The sequence below is a fragment of the Miniopterus natalensis genome, chromosome X (genome assembly GCF_054644295.1).
Source record: "Miniopterus natalensis isolate mMinNat1 chromosome X, mMinNat1.hap1, whole genome shotgun sequence".
Taxonomy (NCBI): domain Eukaryota; kingdom Metazoa; phylum Chordata; class Mammalia; order Chiroptera; family Miniopteridae; genus Miniopterus; species Miniopterus natalensis.
The window spans coordinates 56018226-56035543 of NC_142103.1; the positions used below are offsets into that span (position 1 = coordinate 56018226).

General features: G+C 46.1%; 1 long non-coding RNA gene across 1 annotated transcript in view; it reads right to left on the reverse strand.

Moving 5' to 3' along the window:
* Positions 1-17318, reverse strand: part of LOC148090500 (uncharacterized) — a 65495-nt gene that overhangs the window by 8507 nt on the left and 39670 nt on the right. Inside the window, exon 2 of the long non-coding RNA XR_015716544.1 lies at positions 8310-8466. This is a non-coding gene — a long non-coding RNA (uncharacterized LOC148090500). The remainder of the gene's footprint in view (positions 1-8309; positions 8467-17318) is intronic.

Genomic DNA, 17318 nt, shown 5'->3' on the forward strand with positions numbered 1-17318 from the left:
ATATTTAAAAATGTATAACTAATAACAGAAATTGAGACCTAAACTTATTTGGGTGTTGTCCTTTCTTGAAGAGAAACTTTAGGTATTCTATTGGCTTGCAATCCCACTTGTTGCTTGATTCCTTAGGTTCAGATGGATTGGTAGAGTTACAGAAAGGTTTTACTTGTGTGTGATGTATCCAGCTAGAAACACCAGCAACCTTGACTACTGTGGGAGTAGAGAACAGGACAGTAAACAGCCCTTTCCATAGGGGTGTTATTTGGGATCCTGGAGTTCCTTCTTCCTAGGTTTTAATGTATATTTGCAATCCTGGCAGATACAGAGATGGGGAGGTAGTCTATTCTGTCCCTGGATTTCTTTTATATCCAAAGTCTTGTATTGCTTGTTGGAATTTATATAGGGAGGTGACATATGACAGGAGTTTGGTGGATTCAGGATCTGTTAAAATTTATTTGCCAATCTTCTCCTGGATAGGTGCCCTTTCTTTGTACAGGTTGGATTAGTGCTGGTGGAGATTTAGATCCTTGAAGGCTATTTTGTGTGCACAGTGCACAAGCCTGGTAGAACTGTCAAATAGTCTTTTTAAGCCCTTACAGGTGAAGTTTTTTGCATATTAGAATCATATTATCTCTCCCTAAGTGACAAGAGTCATGGAGGGCTCTTATGATTCTCTATTGTAAGACTAAGGAAACATAAAGGAGTCCCCTTGATTGGAACCATCCTGTCGGTTCCTCGGTGTACCCAGGTTGGGATGCCCATTGTATTTCTTCTTGGGTACATTTAAGGGTTGGTAGTTCTGTAGGTAAGGATGGAATGAGTGCTCCTAAGAATATATCCTCAGAGGTGGTGGCTGCCTTTGCAACTTTATCAGCACATTTGTTTCCTTGTGCTACTTTATTTTGGCCTTTTTGATGTCCTTTGCAGTGTATAACTGCTATTTCTTTAGGTAAATGAATCACCTGTAATAATTTTAAAATTTGAGGCCTATATTTCATAGGGGTATCCTTTGCTGTTAAGTATCCCCTTTCCTCCCAGATAGCTGCATAAGCATGAAGTACTAGGAAAGCATACTTAGAGTCTGTACATATATTCAATCTTTTATCTTGTCCCAATTCCAGGGCCTTGGTGAGTGCTATTAAGTGAGCTAGTTGTGCAGAAGTTCCTGAAGGAAGAGATTTGGCCTCTATAATTTGATGTAAAGAAACTATAGCATACCCCGTATGATGGATTCCATTTAGTACAAAGCTCCTTAAGAGTTTCACAAAGGAATTTATAGGTTGATCCTTATCAGGGAGTGGCATTAAAATGGCAGGATTTAGGGTGTTAAATTTGTCTATTTTAACCTGGGGATTTTCTAGTAACAGTACCTTGTATCTGAGTATTCAACTATCTGTGAGCTAGTAAGGTCCTTTTAGGCCTAACAAGTGACATAATTGATGAGAGGTGTAAAGGACAAGTTGTTGGCCTAAAGAAATTTTAGAGAGGGGAAGATGGCAGCACTGTGAGAAGCAGCAGAGCGCACCCCCAGCCTCCAGCCACAGACGTGGTTTACTCCTAAAATCCTACGTAGCCAGCATGGAAAAACCAGTGAAACACACCTGAGTGGACGGAGTGCAAGTGCGGAGCACTGAAGAAACATCACAGAGTCTTGTAAGAGAAAGGGTGCATAGGAAGGCGGAGACCCCCCTGAAGCCTGCACTGGGCTCCAAGCCCAGGGGCTTGGAAGCTGCAAAGCTCCCTCCCCTCAGGAGTGCAGGCCGGCCTCTAAAAGTGGGGATCTCATACCCAGAGTGGAGGAGAGGGGAAGAAGTGCCCCGCATGGAGGAAAGAGGGACCCAGGGGAGCAGTGAGCCCACGAAGAGGGAACAGCTTCTTCCTAGGAAACAAAGCCTCTAACGGCTGATGGTGCCTTCCTAGCAACACAAAGCTTCTAGTGGTGGTGGCGACTGGTGTCTAATGCTCAGGGTGCCAACCATAGGAAGGGTTGTCCCAAAGTGTGTGGCACCCAAGTGGTAAAGGAAGAGAGGACTGCGCTGAGTGGCCACACACGGGGACCCTCTGCGTCCCTGTGGGGCATTGTGTTGAGCCCCAGAAAGCACTGAATCTGCATGGTGTGGGGGAGGGGAGGAGCCCTCCCACCCTGAGTTCCTGGTGCAAGAGGCTGGGATCTGTGACCAGCCCTGAGGGGAACTGTGGAATTTATTCTGGGGATGCAAGGTTGGTACAACATCCACAAATCAATAAATGTGATACATCACATAAAAAAAATGAAGGACAAAAATCATATGATCATATGAGTAGACTCAGAAAAAGCATTTGACAAAATCCAGCACCCATTTCTGATAAAAACTCTCAGCCAAATGGAAAAAGAGGGATCATACCTCAACATAATAAAGGCCATATATGACAGACCTACAGCCAATATCATACTCAATGGGCAAAAACTAAAACCATTTCCATTAAAAACAGGAACAAGACAGGAATGTCCACTTTCACCACTTTTATTCAACATAGTATTGGAAGTCCTAGCCACAGCCACTAGACAGGAAGAAAACATACAAGGTATCTAAATTGGAAAGGAGGAAGTAAAACTGTCATTATGTGCAGATGACATGATATTGTATGTAGAAAACCCTACAGACTCCATCAAAGTACTACTAGATTTGATAAACAAATTTGGTAAGGTAGCTGGTTACAAAATCAACATCGGGAAATCCACGGCATTCTTATACACCAACAATGAACTTTCAGAGAGAGAAACTAAAAAAACAATACCATTTACCATTGCAACTAAGAAAATAAGATACCTAGGAATAAACTTAACCAAGGGTGTAAAAGACCTGTACTTGGAAAAGTACGTGACACTGAAAAAAGAAATAAGGGAAGATTTAAACAAGTGGAAGAATATACCATGCTCATGGATTGGAAGAATTAATATCATTAAAATGTCCATACTACCCAAAGTAATTTATACATTCAATGCAATTCCTATTAAAATACCAACAGCATATTTCACAGACCTAGAACAAACGTTTTGAAAATTTATATGGAACCAAAACAGACCCAGAATAGCTGCAGCCATCTTGAGAAAGAAGAACAGAGTGGGAGGGATCACATTACCGGAATTCAAACTGTACTTCAAAGCCATTGTAATCAAAAGGCCTGGTATTGGGATAACAACAGGCATATAGATCAATGGAACAGAATAGAGACCCCAGAAATAGACCCATGCCATTATGGTCAGTTAATACTTGACAAAGGAAGCAAAAGCAAACAATGGAGTGAAGACAGTTTCTTCAATAAGTGGTGCTGGGAAAATTGGACAGATACATGGAAAAAAATGAAACTAGACCACTAACTTTCACCATACACAAAAATAAACTCAAAATGGATAAAAGACTTAAATGTAAGTCATGAAACCATAAAAATTCTGGACGAAAACATAGGCAGTAAAGTCACAGACATCCCATGTAGTGGACTTTTCACTGATACATCTCCTAGGGCAAGAGAAACAAAAGAAAAAATAAACATATGGGACTACATCAAACTAAAAGGCTTCTGCACAGCAAAAGAAAACAGCCTCAAAATACAAAGGAACCCCATGTTCTGGGAAAACATATTTGCCAAGGATGTATCTGATAAGGGGCTAATTTCCTAAGTGTAGAAAGAACTCATACTACTCAGCAGGAGGAAGACAAACAACCCAATTAAGAAATGGGCAAAGGGCCTGAATAGACACTTTTCTAAAGAAGACATACAGATGGCCAAGAGACATACGAAAAAATGCTCAAAGTCACTAATCATCAGAGAGATGCAAATTAAAACCACAATGAGGTATCACTTCACACCTGTCAGAATGGCTACCATCAACAAATCAACAAATGACATGTGCTGGCGAGGGTGTGGAGAAAGGAGAACCGTAGTACACTGCTGGTGAGAATGCAGACTGGTGCAACCAGTATGGAAAACAGTATGGAGGTTCCTCAAAAAATTAATAATGGGGCTTCCTTTTGACCCAGTGATTCCATTCCTAGGAATGTATCCTAAGAATCTTGAAACACTAATCTGAAAAAATATATGTACCCCTATGTTCATAGCAGCACAGTTTACAATAGCTAAGATTTGGAAACAGCCCAAGTGCCCATCAGTAGATGAGTGGATAAAAAAGCTGTGGGACACATACACCATGGAATAGTACGCAGCTGTAAAGAAGAAGAATCTTGTACCCTTTGGGACAGTATGGATGGACCTGGAGAAAATTATGCTAAGTGAAATAAGCCAGGCAGAGAAAGGCAAACATGACATGATCTCGCTTATACGTAGAATCTAAAGAACTTAATAAACTGATGAACAGAATAGATTCAATCACATGGAAGCATTCATCAGACTGACGAATGTCAGAGGGATGGAGGAGAGCTGGTGGGTGGAGGGGGAGGGTGTAACCAAAGAATTTATATGCATAGATGCACAACCCAAGGACATGGACAATGGTGAGGAGAGGGACTGGAGAGGGGGATGTGACTGGATGGAATGAGTCATTGGGGAGAAAAAGGGACATCTGTAATATTTTAAACAAAAATAAAATTTTAAAATTTTTTTAAAAAAAGGAATTTTAAAGGCTTCTACTAGTAATGCAGCAGCTACAACAATCCTAAGACAATGCAGCCATCCCTGTTCTACTGAATCAAAGCCTTTGGATAGGTAGCCTACTGGTCTTTCCGTTGAGCCAAGGACCTGTATCAGTACTCTCAAGGCCACTTCTTTTTCTGTTACATACAGTGGGAGTGGCTTATCTAGTATTGGGAGTCCAAGGGTTGGGGCCTGAGTTAGAGCCTATTTTAGTTGCCAAAAGCCTGTCTTTCCTCTTTGCCCCAGGGCAGGGGGTCTGTATCTGTCCCTCCTCTTAAGGACAAGCACTGGGGCTTTGCAAAATCTCCATATCCTAATTCATAGTCTACAGTATCCAGTCAATCCTAGAAAGGCCATTAGTTGTTTCTGGGTTTTGGGGGTAGTCATTTGGGCAATTTTTTTAATTCTCTCCGAGGAAAGAATGTTTTCCAGGTGTCAAAATGAGTTCTAGGTAATTTACCTTTTTTTTAAGTAATTGGGTTTTGGTCCTAGATATTTTGTATCCCGTCTGCCAGAAAATTTAAAGTGTTAATGGTGTGCTGTATTCCTTTTTCCTTGGAGAGGGAGCAAATGAGTAAATCATCTACTTATTGTAGGAGCTTCCTGTCCCCTCATGTAAAGAAACTATAGCATACCCTGTATGATGGGTTCCATTTAGTGCAAAGCTACTTCAGTCTATGAACTAGTTTTCCTCTGGATTATCTAAAGGCTGAATTATCTTGCCCCCCTCAAGAGTTAGGTCTCTGAGATCTTTGGCTAGTGCCTGCCCAAATAAGTGAGGGCCACTTCTAAAGCCCTGGGGCAATACATTCCAGGTTGGTTGTTGTCTTGTACTGTCCTCCTTGATCCATTCAAAAGCAAATAGCATTGAGAGCTGGGGCTCAGAGAAATTCAAAAGAAAGTATCCTTCAGGTCTAAGACTGAAAACCATTGGATCTGAGAAGGTATTTCTCTTAAGATAGTATAAGGGTTGGGAATTATATGGTAGATTGGGATAACAGCCTCATTTATAATTCATAGATCTTGCACTAATTTATATTCTCCATTTGATTTTTTAACAGGCAGGATAGGGGTATTGCAGGGTGAATTAACAGGAATTAATAATCCATGTTTCAGGAATTTATTAATTATTATTTAGAGTCCTTTTCTTGCTTCTGGCTTAATAGGATATTGTTTCCTATGGGGGAAGTTTGCGGGTCCTTTGTTTTTATTGGTATTGCTGTCCTAGCCCTTCCTGGTACTCTGTCAGCCCAGACCTCCGGGTTAATGAGCAAATTTATGAAGTGATCTATAATTTCCTCAGTTTCAGGGACCCATTTAGAGAAAAAAATATTGGCTTCACTTGGTATTGATATTTGTGCCCCTAGTTTACCGGGGATGTCCCTTCCTAAAGGCAGGATAGGGCATTCTGACATCACCAGGAACCGATGGGAAAAGACTGTTTGGTCCCAAAGGGAGCATAGGGGAGGAGTAAATCTCCTGGTAGTGGGTTTTCCACTAACCCCTACTTGGCAAGAGTCAGAAGTTAGAGGTCCAGAGAAATTATTTAGCATAGAGTAGGCGGCTCCTGTTTCTACCTTCCACATCTAGGGTGACCCTTGGCTCTGTCCAGTTCAAATGGATGGTCCTGTTGGAAGCTGGCCGGAGCGGAGGCCTCCTCAGTGAAGGGTCATGAGTGGTTCCGGCCCATGTGCCTTTCAGGACCCAGGACAGTCACAGACCCAATGACTAGGCTCCTTACATTTGGAACAATGTGTTTTTGGCTTCACCTTATAGTCCCACTTCCAATGGCCAAGCTTTCCACAGCAATAGCAATTTCCAATAGGCACCTTTGGATTTCCCCCATTCTGAGAAGGCTGGGCCTGAAATGCAGCAAGGAGCTGAGCCTGCCTTTTGTCTTTGGGCTTTTCTTTCTCCTTGTTCCTTTCCTCCTCTAATTCTCTATTATAGTAAACTGAGGGTGCTGCCTTTAGGATCTCAGTCATCCGTGTTCTTGGACCTAAGGCTAGCATTTGTAATTTGCACCAGATGTTTGTGGCTGCCTGAGTAAGGAAGTGATCCTTTAAAATTAGATGTCCATCACATGAGTTGGGATGTAGGTTAGTATGTTTAAGGAGAGCCTCTTTCAATCTTTCTAAAAAGGAAGGAGGGTTTTCTTGGGGCACTTGATCAATGGTTGATAGTTGATTTTAATTTGTGGGTTTTCTTTTTTCTTTCTTTATTTTTTTTTATCCTCACCCGAGGATATTTTTTTCCATTGCTTTTTAGAAAGAGTGGAAGGGAGAGAGAAACATCAATTGGTTGCCTCCTGCACACGCCCCACAGGGATCGAGCCTTCAACCTAGGTATGTGCCCTTGATCATAATCAATCCCGAGACCCTTCAGTCCATGGGCCAATACTCTGACCACTGAGCCAAAGTGGCTAGGGCTATGGGTTTTCTTTTAATTCTTTTCATTCCTTCTATTAAGCAATGTAAAAAGTGATCTCTAATTGTTAGTTGTTATAGTCCCAATGGGGGTCCACATTTGGCACTGCAGTATCTCCTACAGGGTATATTTGGGGCTGAGTTAGGTGGGCATCAGCCCCAAATCTTTGAGCTGCTTCAGTTATTTCAGCTTCTTGCTCTGTTAAGAGAGTTTGACCCCAACACCTCCCACCACTGTTTACTCCTACAGGCTCCTTCCTCATGCCCACCCTGGAAGGTCACAGCTTCCTCCTGGGCCTCCTTATTTGGGACTTGAGAGATCTCCTTATAGGCCCTGGACATGCAGAGGGCAGGCTCAACCTCACCTTCCCCAGTGGCCCACAGCATCCCCATACTCATAGCTGCAGTTTCTCCTCTGTGTGGGCCTTCAGTGTCTGGTACTTCTAGCCTTCCTTCTGGATTCTGGTGATGTAATTCTCAGCACACTTCTTCAGGGATTCTTTTTATTTTTTCAGGAGTGAGAGGGCATTCCTGCTGACAATTCATTACTCTGGGAGACCGGCTCCAGGGCCAAGTGTGGACAGGTCCCTGTCGAGGCTCTCTGGGATGTTCATGAAGCAGCAGCTCAGACGAGGAAGGCGACAGGGAAGTAGCACTTTGTGTTTGTCTTTTGGAGAAGGCCCCTCCACACACAGCCCAGGCCTCCCCATCCCTGAACACCAGGTCTGACCCCTGACCCCTCCAGCTGCTGTCACCTCCCATAGGCCCCTTGCCCATACCCTCAGCCTGCCTGACACCAGAGCTATCCCTTGCCTGGCAGCCCTGCATGTAGCCAGGACTCCTGCACCCCCCCCCCCAGGGTGGCCCCTGAGGTTGAACCGGGCCCAGGCCTTCCTCCAGAGGGCAGCTGCTGGCTCCTCGGTCACTATCACCAGGGTAACCCCTGACCCATATGGTCCTGCCTCCAGGCTGTGCTCTACAGTTCCTCTGCTCATGTGCCCAGGCCTCCCCAGGCAGACAGTGCCCCCACTCCCATGTTGAGCCCATCAGTGAGACTGGCCTCACAGCCTTGGCACAGGGCAAGCTCAGCCAGGTGCCAAGTTTAAGGGACCGGGGCACACTTGGAAGGGCAGCTTCCAGCCCAGTGGGCTTGGGCTAAACCATGACAAGGTGATTACACAAGGCAGCCCAGCTTGGTCACTGACTGCTTCCCACTAGGACCCACTGCAGGAAGATGGGCAGTGTCCCACCTACCTTACAGTAGCCTTCGATCACCTCCTGCTTCTCAAACCTATTGAGGAGATCAGAGAATAACTTTTCCATGGAGCTCCAATCCATGGTCAGCTTGTTTTTCTTTCAGAACCTTCTAATATCTTGACTTTGGCAAGGTCCTGTTGTTTCTGAGCCTCCTCTTGAAAAGAGAAAAGCACATGGGGTTAGGGGGCAGCCTCCATGCTGGTGCCACAGGTGACTGAGAACAGGAGGCAGAAAACAGCAGGATGGAGGAGAGGTGGGTAGTGTCAGCTGCTGCAAGCTGAGGTCTTGTTAGAAGAAGGTGGCATGGCCCCTCCCCATCCTGCTCTCCCAGAGAAGGACCTGGGGGCACTATTTCCCAGGACACAACCATTTTCTCAATAACAGGTCCACCAGAACCTGAGGGGGCAGACATGAACCCAGGGCCCAAAAGCAGAGCCCACAGTGACACCTTTCCTCAACATTCGGGGGCTTCTGGATCCTGAGCCCCTTGCCTAGGTAGAGGCAAGGTGTTCCCACCCTCCAGCCCCAGCCTGGACACATCCAGGGCCCAGTACCCACAGAGGCTGAAGCTGGACACACAGCCATGTGAGGAACCCTGTCTGTTCCCCACCATGGACCCAGCTGCTAGCCCAGGTTCTGGCCAATTTGGAGGCTGACAAGCGTCAGCTACACATCCTGACACTAGGTGCTTCCATACCGATCTTGGTTGCTCTACTGCTAGGGTCTGTGGCTGCCAAGGCCAGAGCTGCTGTTAGGAAGAAGAGCCCCACAGGCCCCCACTTACCCCATTGCCTAGTACATGAAGCTCTCGTACCTGCCCATGAACTTCTTGTGGGAGGAGCAGATGTGTGTGAGCACTGTGGATGAGTGCGCTGTGGCAGACCATCACAGCAGGCCACCCCCACTCCCCACCCCCCACCCTAGCCCATCCAGCCCTGTAGGTCTCACAGGAAGTCCAGGTCCACCAGCTTGGCCTCAGGTGGGCCTCCCAAGGAAGGTGTGTTGGTGTCCTGTGCACTGAAACCAGAATACAAGTATATGTGCCCCATTTCCCTCCAAAGCAGAGTCTACCTAGGCTTCCCCCACAGAGCCAGACTCAACATATTAGGAGTTGTGGGCCATACGGCCTGTCACATCTGGTGACCCTGCTGTTCTAGAGCAAAATAGCCAGGCGGACCTGTGCAGAAAGCTGTCACTGTGCCCACAGAGCTTATATAGAGTGAAGAGTGGGCCAGCTGATCCGTGCCACAGGTCTCACTCCCCAGCTGTCATAACTGTGACCATTCTGGTTCAGAGCTCCTGACTTTTCCTTTTCAAAGTCACACATGGGGTGTCAGCTTGAGGCAGGTTAGTAAGAAGTTAGGAAAATTCCTTGGCAAGTGGAATGGGGAAACTGAGACAGATAGCTGAACAAACTGGCCAAGCAATTTATAGTCAAACACACAAATTCACCTCCTAGAGATAACATCTAGGCCCCAGTTATGTTTCAGCTCCAGGAAATGCCAGGGCCAACCTCAGGACCAGCTGCATTGATTAATGAATCCTGCCCTGGCACTGACCAATCAGTGGAGACCAAAATCCTGAAAGAACTCTCCTAGAAAGCTGATGAATATTCTATTGAGACCCTCTCCTGAGACCTCTAAGATCTTCACCCTTAAAAACTTTTAGGATGGAGAACCCAGAGCACTCCCCACCCCAGGAGCATGCCTATGCCTTTCTCTCCCCCTCTTCTTTCCCCACAAGCATGCACCTCCTAAACTCTAAGGGACCCTACAAGGCTTGCAACCAGGACAGCAATGGGCAGTGGTAGTTCATCCTGGGCAAACCCCCTGAACCTGTCCCCAAGGCCCCTTTTCTCTAACTTCTTAGTGAGCCAAAGCAGACCAGCCTAGGCTCATTTCCCAGTCCTTTCTTGTTTTACTGTACTCAGCTTTAATAAACGTCCTCTAAAATTCACCTGGACTTGTACTGTGAAATTTTTCCTGCACAAAGTCAAGAACCCTCACACTACCAGCTGGCCCTAGGCAGACCTGCTCAGGACCAGGTCCCCTTTCCAGGAGCATTCTCAGAGCCTACTGTTCAGAAGCCAAGTCATGATTGCCCCCCTTAGTCTGGAGCGCCACCACAGAGGGCAGGCATACCCGCTAGTCTCGGGGGCTGCAGGTGCACTGTCTCTGAGGACTGTCCTTCAGGAGCTGGTTGAGCTTGAGGTATAAGGACTGCTTCCTCGGGTCTGACTCCTTAAACTGAAGGGTTTGGGCATGTCAGCAGGGTCCCTGTTGTCTCTGACAGGCAACAGCTCAGAATGTGAGGCCACCAAGGGGCCCAGGGAGATCATTGCCTTTGAGACACCCTCAGGAAAGGCTGCAACAGGTGTGGGTACTCACCAGGGAAGTTCCGAACTGCTCCAGGTAGTACACGTCATTCCCCGTGCTTAGAACTGAAGGGAACACATCAGCACTGCTGCCACCAGTGCCCCACATGCAGTGGGCTGTGCTTCCTCATTGAAACAAAGGCCAGCCCAGCACCTTCCTCACCCCATGGGGGTGTACCCGGAGCCCGCAACACTCAGACTGTGCCAACAGTAAGCTGCGACCACCCCACTCACCATCTATCCTGAACCTGGGACCAGATCATTTTGTGGGGCTGTGCTATGCACAGCTGGGTGTTGAGAAGCAAACCCCAGGGGTGACAACCAAAAGTGTCTCCTGGGGGTTAAATCATCTTCGTCGAGAACCACTATTTAAAATTACCCCAGATAAATACTTTAGTTTCTGATAACATAACCTTTGCTTAAAAAATCTAAAGGTGCCTCATGCCATATGTAAAAATTAACTCAAAGTGGGTCAAAGAACTAAATATAAGAGCTAAAACTATAAAATTCCTAGAAGAAAACATAAGGGTAAATTTTCACGACTTTGGCTTTGGCAATGATTTCTTAGATTGGACACCAAAATCATAAACAACAAAAGAAAACATATAAATGGACTTCAAAGTTAATGTTTGTGCTTCCAAGGACACCATCAAAAGGTGGAAAGACAACCCAGAGAATGAGAAAATTTTTTTAAATCATGTATCTGATCAGGGATTCATCTCTAGAATGCATAAGAAACCTAATATAAGAAAGAGAAATAAGCATGGCAAAGGATTTGAGCAGACATTTTTCCACAGAATATATATGCAAGGCCAGCAAGTACGTGAAAGGTGCTCAACTGCACCATTACCAGGGAAACCAAGTCAAAGCACACAAGATCATGCTGCACGCCCACTGGGATGGCAAGAACCAAGAAGTCAGAGCAAGTGTTGGCAAGGACATGGAGAAGCAGGACCCTCCCTTCCCCTGGGGATGAGATGATGCAGACCCCTTGGGAAACTCCGCAGTCCCTTAGGAAGTTAGACAGAGTTACATGGGAGCAAGTACTTACACCCAAAAGACAGAAAACAGATGTCCACACCCCCACGTGTGCACACATGTTCACGCAGCTGGAAGTGGAACCACAAAGAAGCCCACCCATTGGGGAGTGAATAAGAAGCTGCTCTGTTCACATGCGGGTCATTCGTGCCACAACATGGGCCAACCTGACAACATGCTCAGCGAGAGAAGCCAGACTCAGACCCACAACACGTGACTCAGGGTCCCCTGAGGGTGGGAAGCCTGCCCTAGAGGAGTCTCTCCATGGCTCCTGGCATACCTGTATGAGGACATGTGCTTGTCCTGTCAGATGAACCCCATCCCCCATTTCCCATCTCTATGCCTGCAGGTTTTCAAGAAACCCAAATGGAGACCCTGTCCAGCAGTCTTATGTCTTTTACAGCAGCTCAGTCAGGTGTTCTCACTGAACTCACCTGCAGTCAGGGAGCACCCCACCTACTTGTATGGACGTGCCCACTTAACCATATGTGTGCCATGTGGAAGGTTTGAGCTCTTCACCTCCTCCCTGTGGGGTCTATGTTCCACCAATGTCTCTCTGATGACCACTGAGGTCCCGGTGTCCATGTACTTGTAACTGTCACAGCCTCATTCATACCTTTGCATATTGTTCTAAGTGAGGCTACAATTTCCATTTCCAGAGTCCTTCACATCAAAGGAATCTCCTGGAAATGCCCATCTTTGATAAACCAGTTTCTGCATGAGTGCCTCACTTGAAGTCAGGGAACTGAGCTGCCTATAGAAAGATCACCTGCAAATGCCACTCAACACATGTACTCACGGGACATGTTTCAGGTGAACAGACAGCAGGGACAGACAAGTGACGACCCAGGGACAACATACCCTCAGCTGAGTCTTAGAAGTGCTCTTCACTCAGGTCCGAGGCAGGTTCTGGCCCCTGCAGAGCGGGGGGGCCTTGGGTCAGTAGGCAAGGCTGTGGGCTCACTGCCCAGACTGCTGGGGGGAGCCACTGGCTCTGGAGAAGTTACGGTTCCCTCGTGCAAGGGAGATAACAGTCACCTGAGTGGCTCAGTTTGAGCATCTTGCAAAGTCGAGGTTTCTGGGTGGGGCCTCTGCCTCACCCAGTCTCATCAAGATGAGGGGCATGGGGATAAGGGGTAGGAAGCAGTGGTGTGTTCCACCCAGTCACCACTGGCCTCCCTCTGCTTTATTATGATGTGCAAATGGTGGCGAAAGTGCGAAGATGTGCTCACGCTCAGACACGCACACTCCATACTTCGCCCACCATTCCCAAGGCCCTCACTGTGGTCTGCATCACAGGTTCACCATCTGCTGAGGCTGGAGACACCTGTCTAAAGAGATGGGGTCAACAGGGCCTGCACCCTCACATCCCCCTGGGCAGTGAGCTGCCACCTGCCCTATGCTCCCTCATCTAGAAAGCCAGGAACCAAGGCTAAGATTGGTGACAGGCAAAGCTCATCCACCCTCACCTGTGAGAGAATCCAAGCCTCAAAGGAGGACTTGGAAGCAGGCGGAGCCCTGAGGGTTTTCCAACTCAATGGCAACAACCATGAGATTCATTCATCCTTTTTACCGGAAAACCAGTCAAGAAGCCGACTGGGCTGGAGGGCAGCCTCACCAGGCAGTGCCAGGAATTGGGAGGGGGGCAGCTGGGGATAGTTAGGGGCTCTGCATGCAAGTGTGAGTACTGGGCACTGTCTAAAGCTTTTCTTATGATTCAACACTTGGCGGCCACTAAGCAGCTGTCCCCAGAGGACTGAGCTGCATGAGGAGGCAGGCACACTGGGACTCAAGCCTGAGGAACCACATGCACAGATGCTGACAGCCTTCAGTGCCTTGAAAACTACAGGAAGTTTTCTTCTCTAGGTATCTTTCCATGCATCTAACATGGTGTGGCCCTGCCCTTTTCCCTCAATTTCACAATAGCCCCTTCCCTGAGGCCCCTTCTCAAGAGCACGTGAGTGGCATTTATGGTCCCGGATCCTCTTGCAGACACCACGGAGCAGCCACCCTGACACCAACACTGCCACCCTCACTGGCACAGAGGTGAGTTCCTGCCAGCCTGCTCTGGGAACATTCTGGGGGACAAGACCCTCCACTTCCTCTGAACGGGTTGAAGTGTGGGTCATACAGCTTATCCTAGTCCAGGTCATATGACCCTTGGAGAGGAGGAACCCAACCGAGGTGACAGACAGCAAAACACAATTGTCCTGCCCAGTCCTTGAGAGATGTCACAAAGTACAGCACATCAAAAGCACCGACACTTCTCCTTTGAGGTCCAGACTTGATGAGAATTTTCTAATACAATGGGCCACCCAGAGCAAAACAAGCCTTGAGTTTGCTGCTCATGCTAGGACTTAAAATCCTGTGTGTTTGCATTCTGCAGACATGACTGAGAAGCCACCACCTCCCATGACCAAGAGCTAGAAAGGCTTTCAGTGAGGAGGAAGAACTGGGTTCTCAAACTCTGTGGGTAAAAGTTAGGAGAGAGGTAAGGGCTGGCCTGGGAGAAAATTGGAGGCGGAGGAGAAAGCCCAGTCCTCCCCCCTCGCCCCAGGCTTCAGCTGGAGGAGGCCAAGTCAGCAGAGAACAGAAAGGCACAGGGCTGGAAACTGGGACCAGAGAGGGCAGCAACAGGGCTGAGGCCCAGAGGAGCTGGAGAAAGAAGCAAGCAGCTAGAGGCAGGATTACTAGGCAGGGTGGGGAGTTGAGGAGCTTCTAAAGCTGGGCCTAGAGTCTCAGAAACACATCAGGGGCCTCTAGTCAGGCCCAGGAGGATCTAGAGCAGCCCACTCTTCCTTCCTACAGTCCTTGTGATGGTCACCAACATGACATTTCAATTTAGGATCCACCAGAGCACTGGACATTGACCCGCCGGGGGGTGGGGGGGCCACCACAGGTACCTGCTGCTGGTGGGGGCCCTGGGGGTTGTGCTGAAAGGGCAAGGCCAAGGTGACTGGGGCAGGGGGAGCAAGGGAAGCCTGGAAAGAAAGGTGTGGGTGGGAAGTGGGTGGGACAAGATGTCTTGGAGGGCCTGGAGGCAGGCCAGAGGGGAGTGGGCAGTGGGCTGCTACGGCAGCAGCAGGAGCAGGCCTCAGCCCTGGCTTGGCCAGCGAGCGGGCCACCACACTTTCTAAAGAAGCAGGAAAGATAAGTTAGGGGTGACTCTTAGGTTTTTGGCCTGAGCAACTAGCTAAAACAGGGCAGGGGGCCCTTTCTGGCAGTCCTCTACCTGGGGAGGTGACAGCACAACACTGGTGGCTGCTGTCAGGTTCAAGTTTGATTTCTGATGGGTTCGCAAAGAAATTTAACTGTTAGAACATGTAATCCTGGCTATTCTAACTTATTTCTGGAAGCAAAAGCAACAGAATTACTAAATAAGGTTTTCAGGGAAAACTCCCATAGAGAAGTCTATTCATCTTAATGATAATAAGAAACTGAAATGGGATTTGGAGGGGGAAAACACAGAAGCAAGCATAAGGCTGAACCTCAGACTATGAGAAGGTGTTTCCCCATCTCCTTATTAATAGTTTAGGAGAAATTAAAATTACCATTAAAAGGGGGAGAAATTACTAAGGCCTTTGAAATATTGGGGCTACTTTATTTGTTCTTAACCACACCTAAGTAAGCTGGAGTAAAGCTTCTGCACAAATGGCAGGGATATCTAATTATACCAATTGGGAAATTAATTATTTTAAAGAAACCTCTCTCCACAAGAAGAACTGAACATTCATTACAGGACATTCTAATGATGTTCTAATGCCACTTCAGGACTTCCGGCCTTTTCCAGTCACCAATATTCTTTATGCACAAGCTGCAAATAAGCCCAATATACAAGATTACTCTTATTTTTATTTTGTAGGGTTTTGTTTATTTGTTTCTTTTTATAATCCTCACCCAAGGATATTTTTTTCATTGCTTTTTTTTTTTTCCAGAGAGAGTGGAAGGGGAGGAGAGAGAGAGAGAGAGGGAAACATCTATGTGAGAGAGACACATTGATTGGTCGCCTCCAGGGCCAGGGATTGAGCCTACAACTGAAGTATGTGCCCTTGGCCAGAATCAAACCCAGGACTCTTCGGTCTGCGGGCTGACACTCTAACCACTGAGAAACTGCCTAGGGCTACAAGATTACTTTTAAAAAGGGTCTTATAATTCCATGTACAAGCCCATGTAACTATCCTATCCTTCTGGTAAAGAAACCAAATGGAAAAAGATGGAGATTTGTCCAAGATCTCAGGGCTATAGAAAAAATATTTATTCCCAGATATTCTGTGGTTCCAAATCTACATGCCTTATTATCAGCCATTCCTGTGGACTCCCAATATTTTTCAGTAATAAATTTATGCAGTGCTTTTCAGCATTCCAGTAGAAAAATACAGCCAATACCTCTGCTTTCAACTGGGAAAATTACAAGTTTACTTGGACAGTAATGTCCCAGGGATGTGTGGAGTGTCCCATCTATTGTCTTAGATACTAAAACCTAATTTAAATGATGTTAAATTTGCTAGATATTCCACTGTAATCCAATATGTGGATGATTTAGTTTTACCTATTTCAACAGCTAGCTATGAAGGGACATGGATATCAAAGGACAAGCTCTGATTCTGTTTACCCCTAGGTAAAATACTTCCGTTATCTAATGTCTAAAGATGGGCTATTAATTAACCCTGAAAGACTCAGAGAAATCCTATCTTTTCCTCTTCTAGAAACAAGATAGCAGCTTAGAGGATTCTTGGGTTTGACTGAATAGTCTCACAATTGAGTTCCAAATTTTTCATTAATGGCCCTGCCTCTATATCTTATTAAAATCCAATTCAATGAAACCCAGAAGGAAAACAAGATATAAAATCTATAAAGAATTATCTAAAGTTTCCACTCTGGAACACCTTAATTATAGAAATTTTAACTCAAAAATATAGGTCATCATAGGCTATTATAATCAGCAACTAGACTTAGTAGCCCAAGGGGTCCCTCCCTGCATGACAGCCATTTATGCTATAGATATATTATGCAAGCAAAGAAAAAAATAGGTATGGGACTCTCTGTTTACCTTCCTCATTCTATTAAACCTCCACTGAATTCTCATCACATTCAACACTTCTGTCAGCCGACTAGCTCTTGCTTTCTGTACCTAATTTCACTTAAACTCTATGTAACAGTCTTAACCCAACAACCTTGCTACTTTCTTTGCAGGATACAGACATCTATGACTGCATTCCACTTACTGAGCACCTTCTTATTTCTATGAATGGTTTATAGAAAACGTCTTAATAATGCTGACTTAATTTGGTTTACAGGTGGATCTTTAAAGGATAAGCAGGAATGTTATTTAGCTGAATATACAATAACTTCCATGGTGGACATAACTAAAGGTTGTTTACCTGAATAAAATCTGCCCAAGAAGCTTAATTGTTCTAACTCAGGCATGTCAATTGGCCAAAGATCAAATAGCCAATATTTACACTGATAGTTGCTATGTCTTTGGTGTAGCTCATAACTTTAGAATGTTGTAGAAGCAGCGAGACTTCTTAATTTTCTAAGGCAGCCCATAAAGAATGGAAAATAGGTTGCAGAATTATTAGATGACATACAGA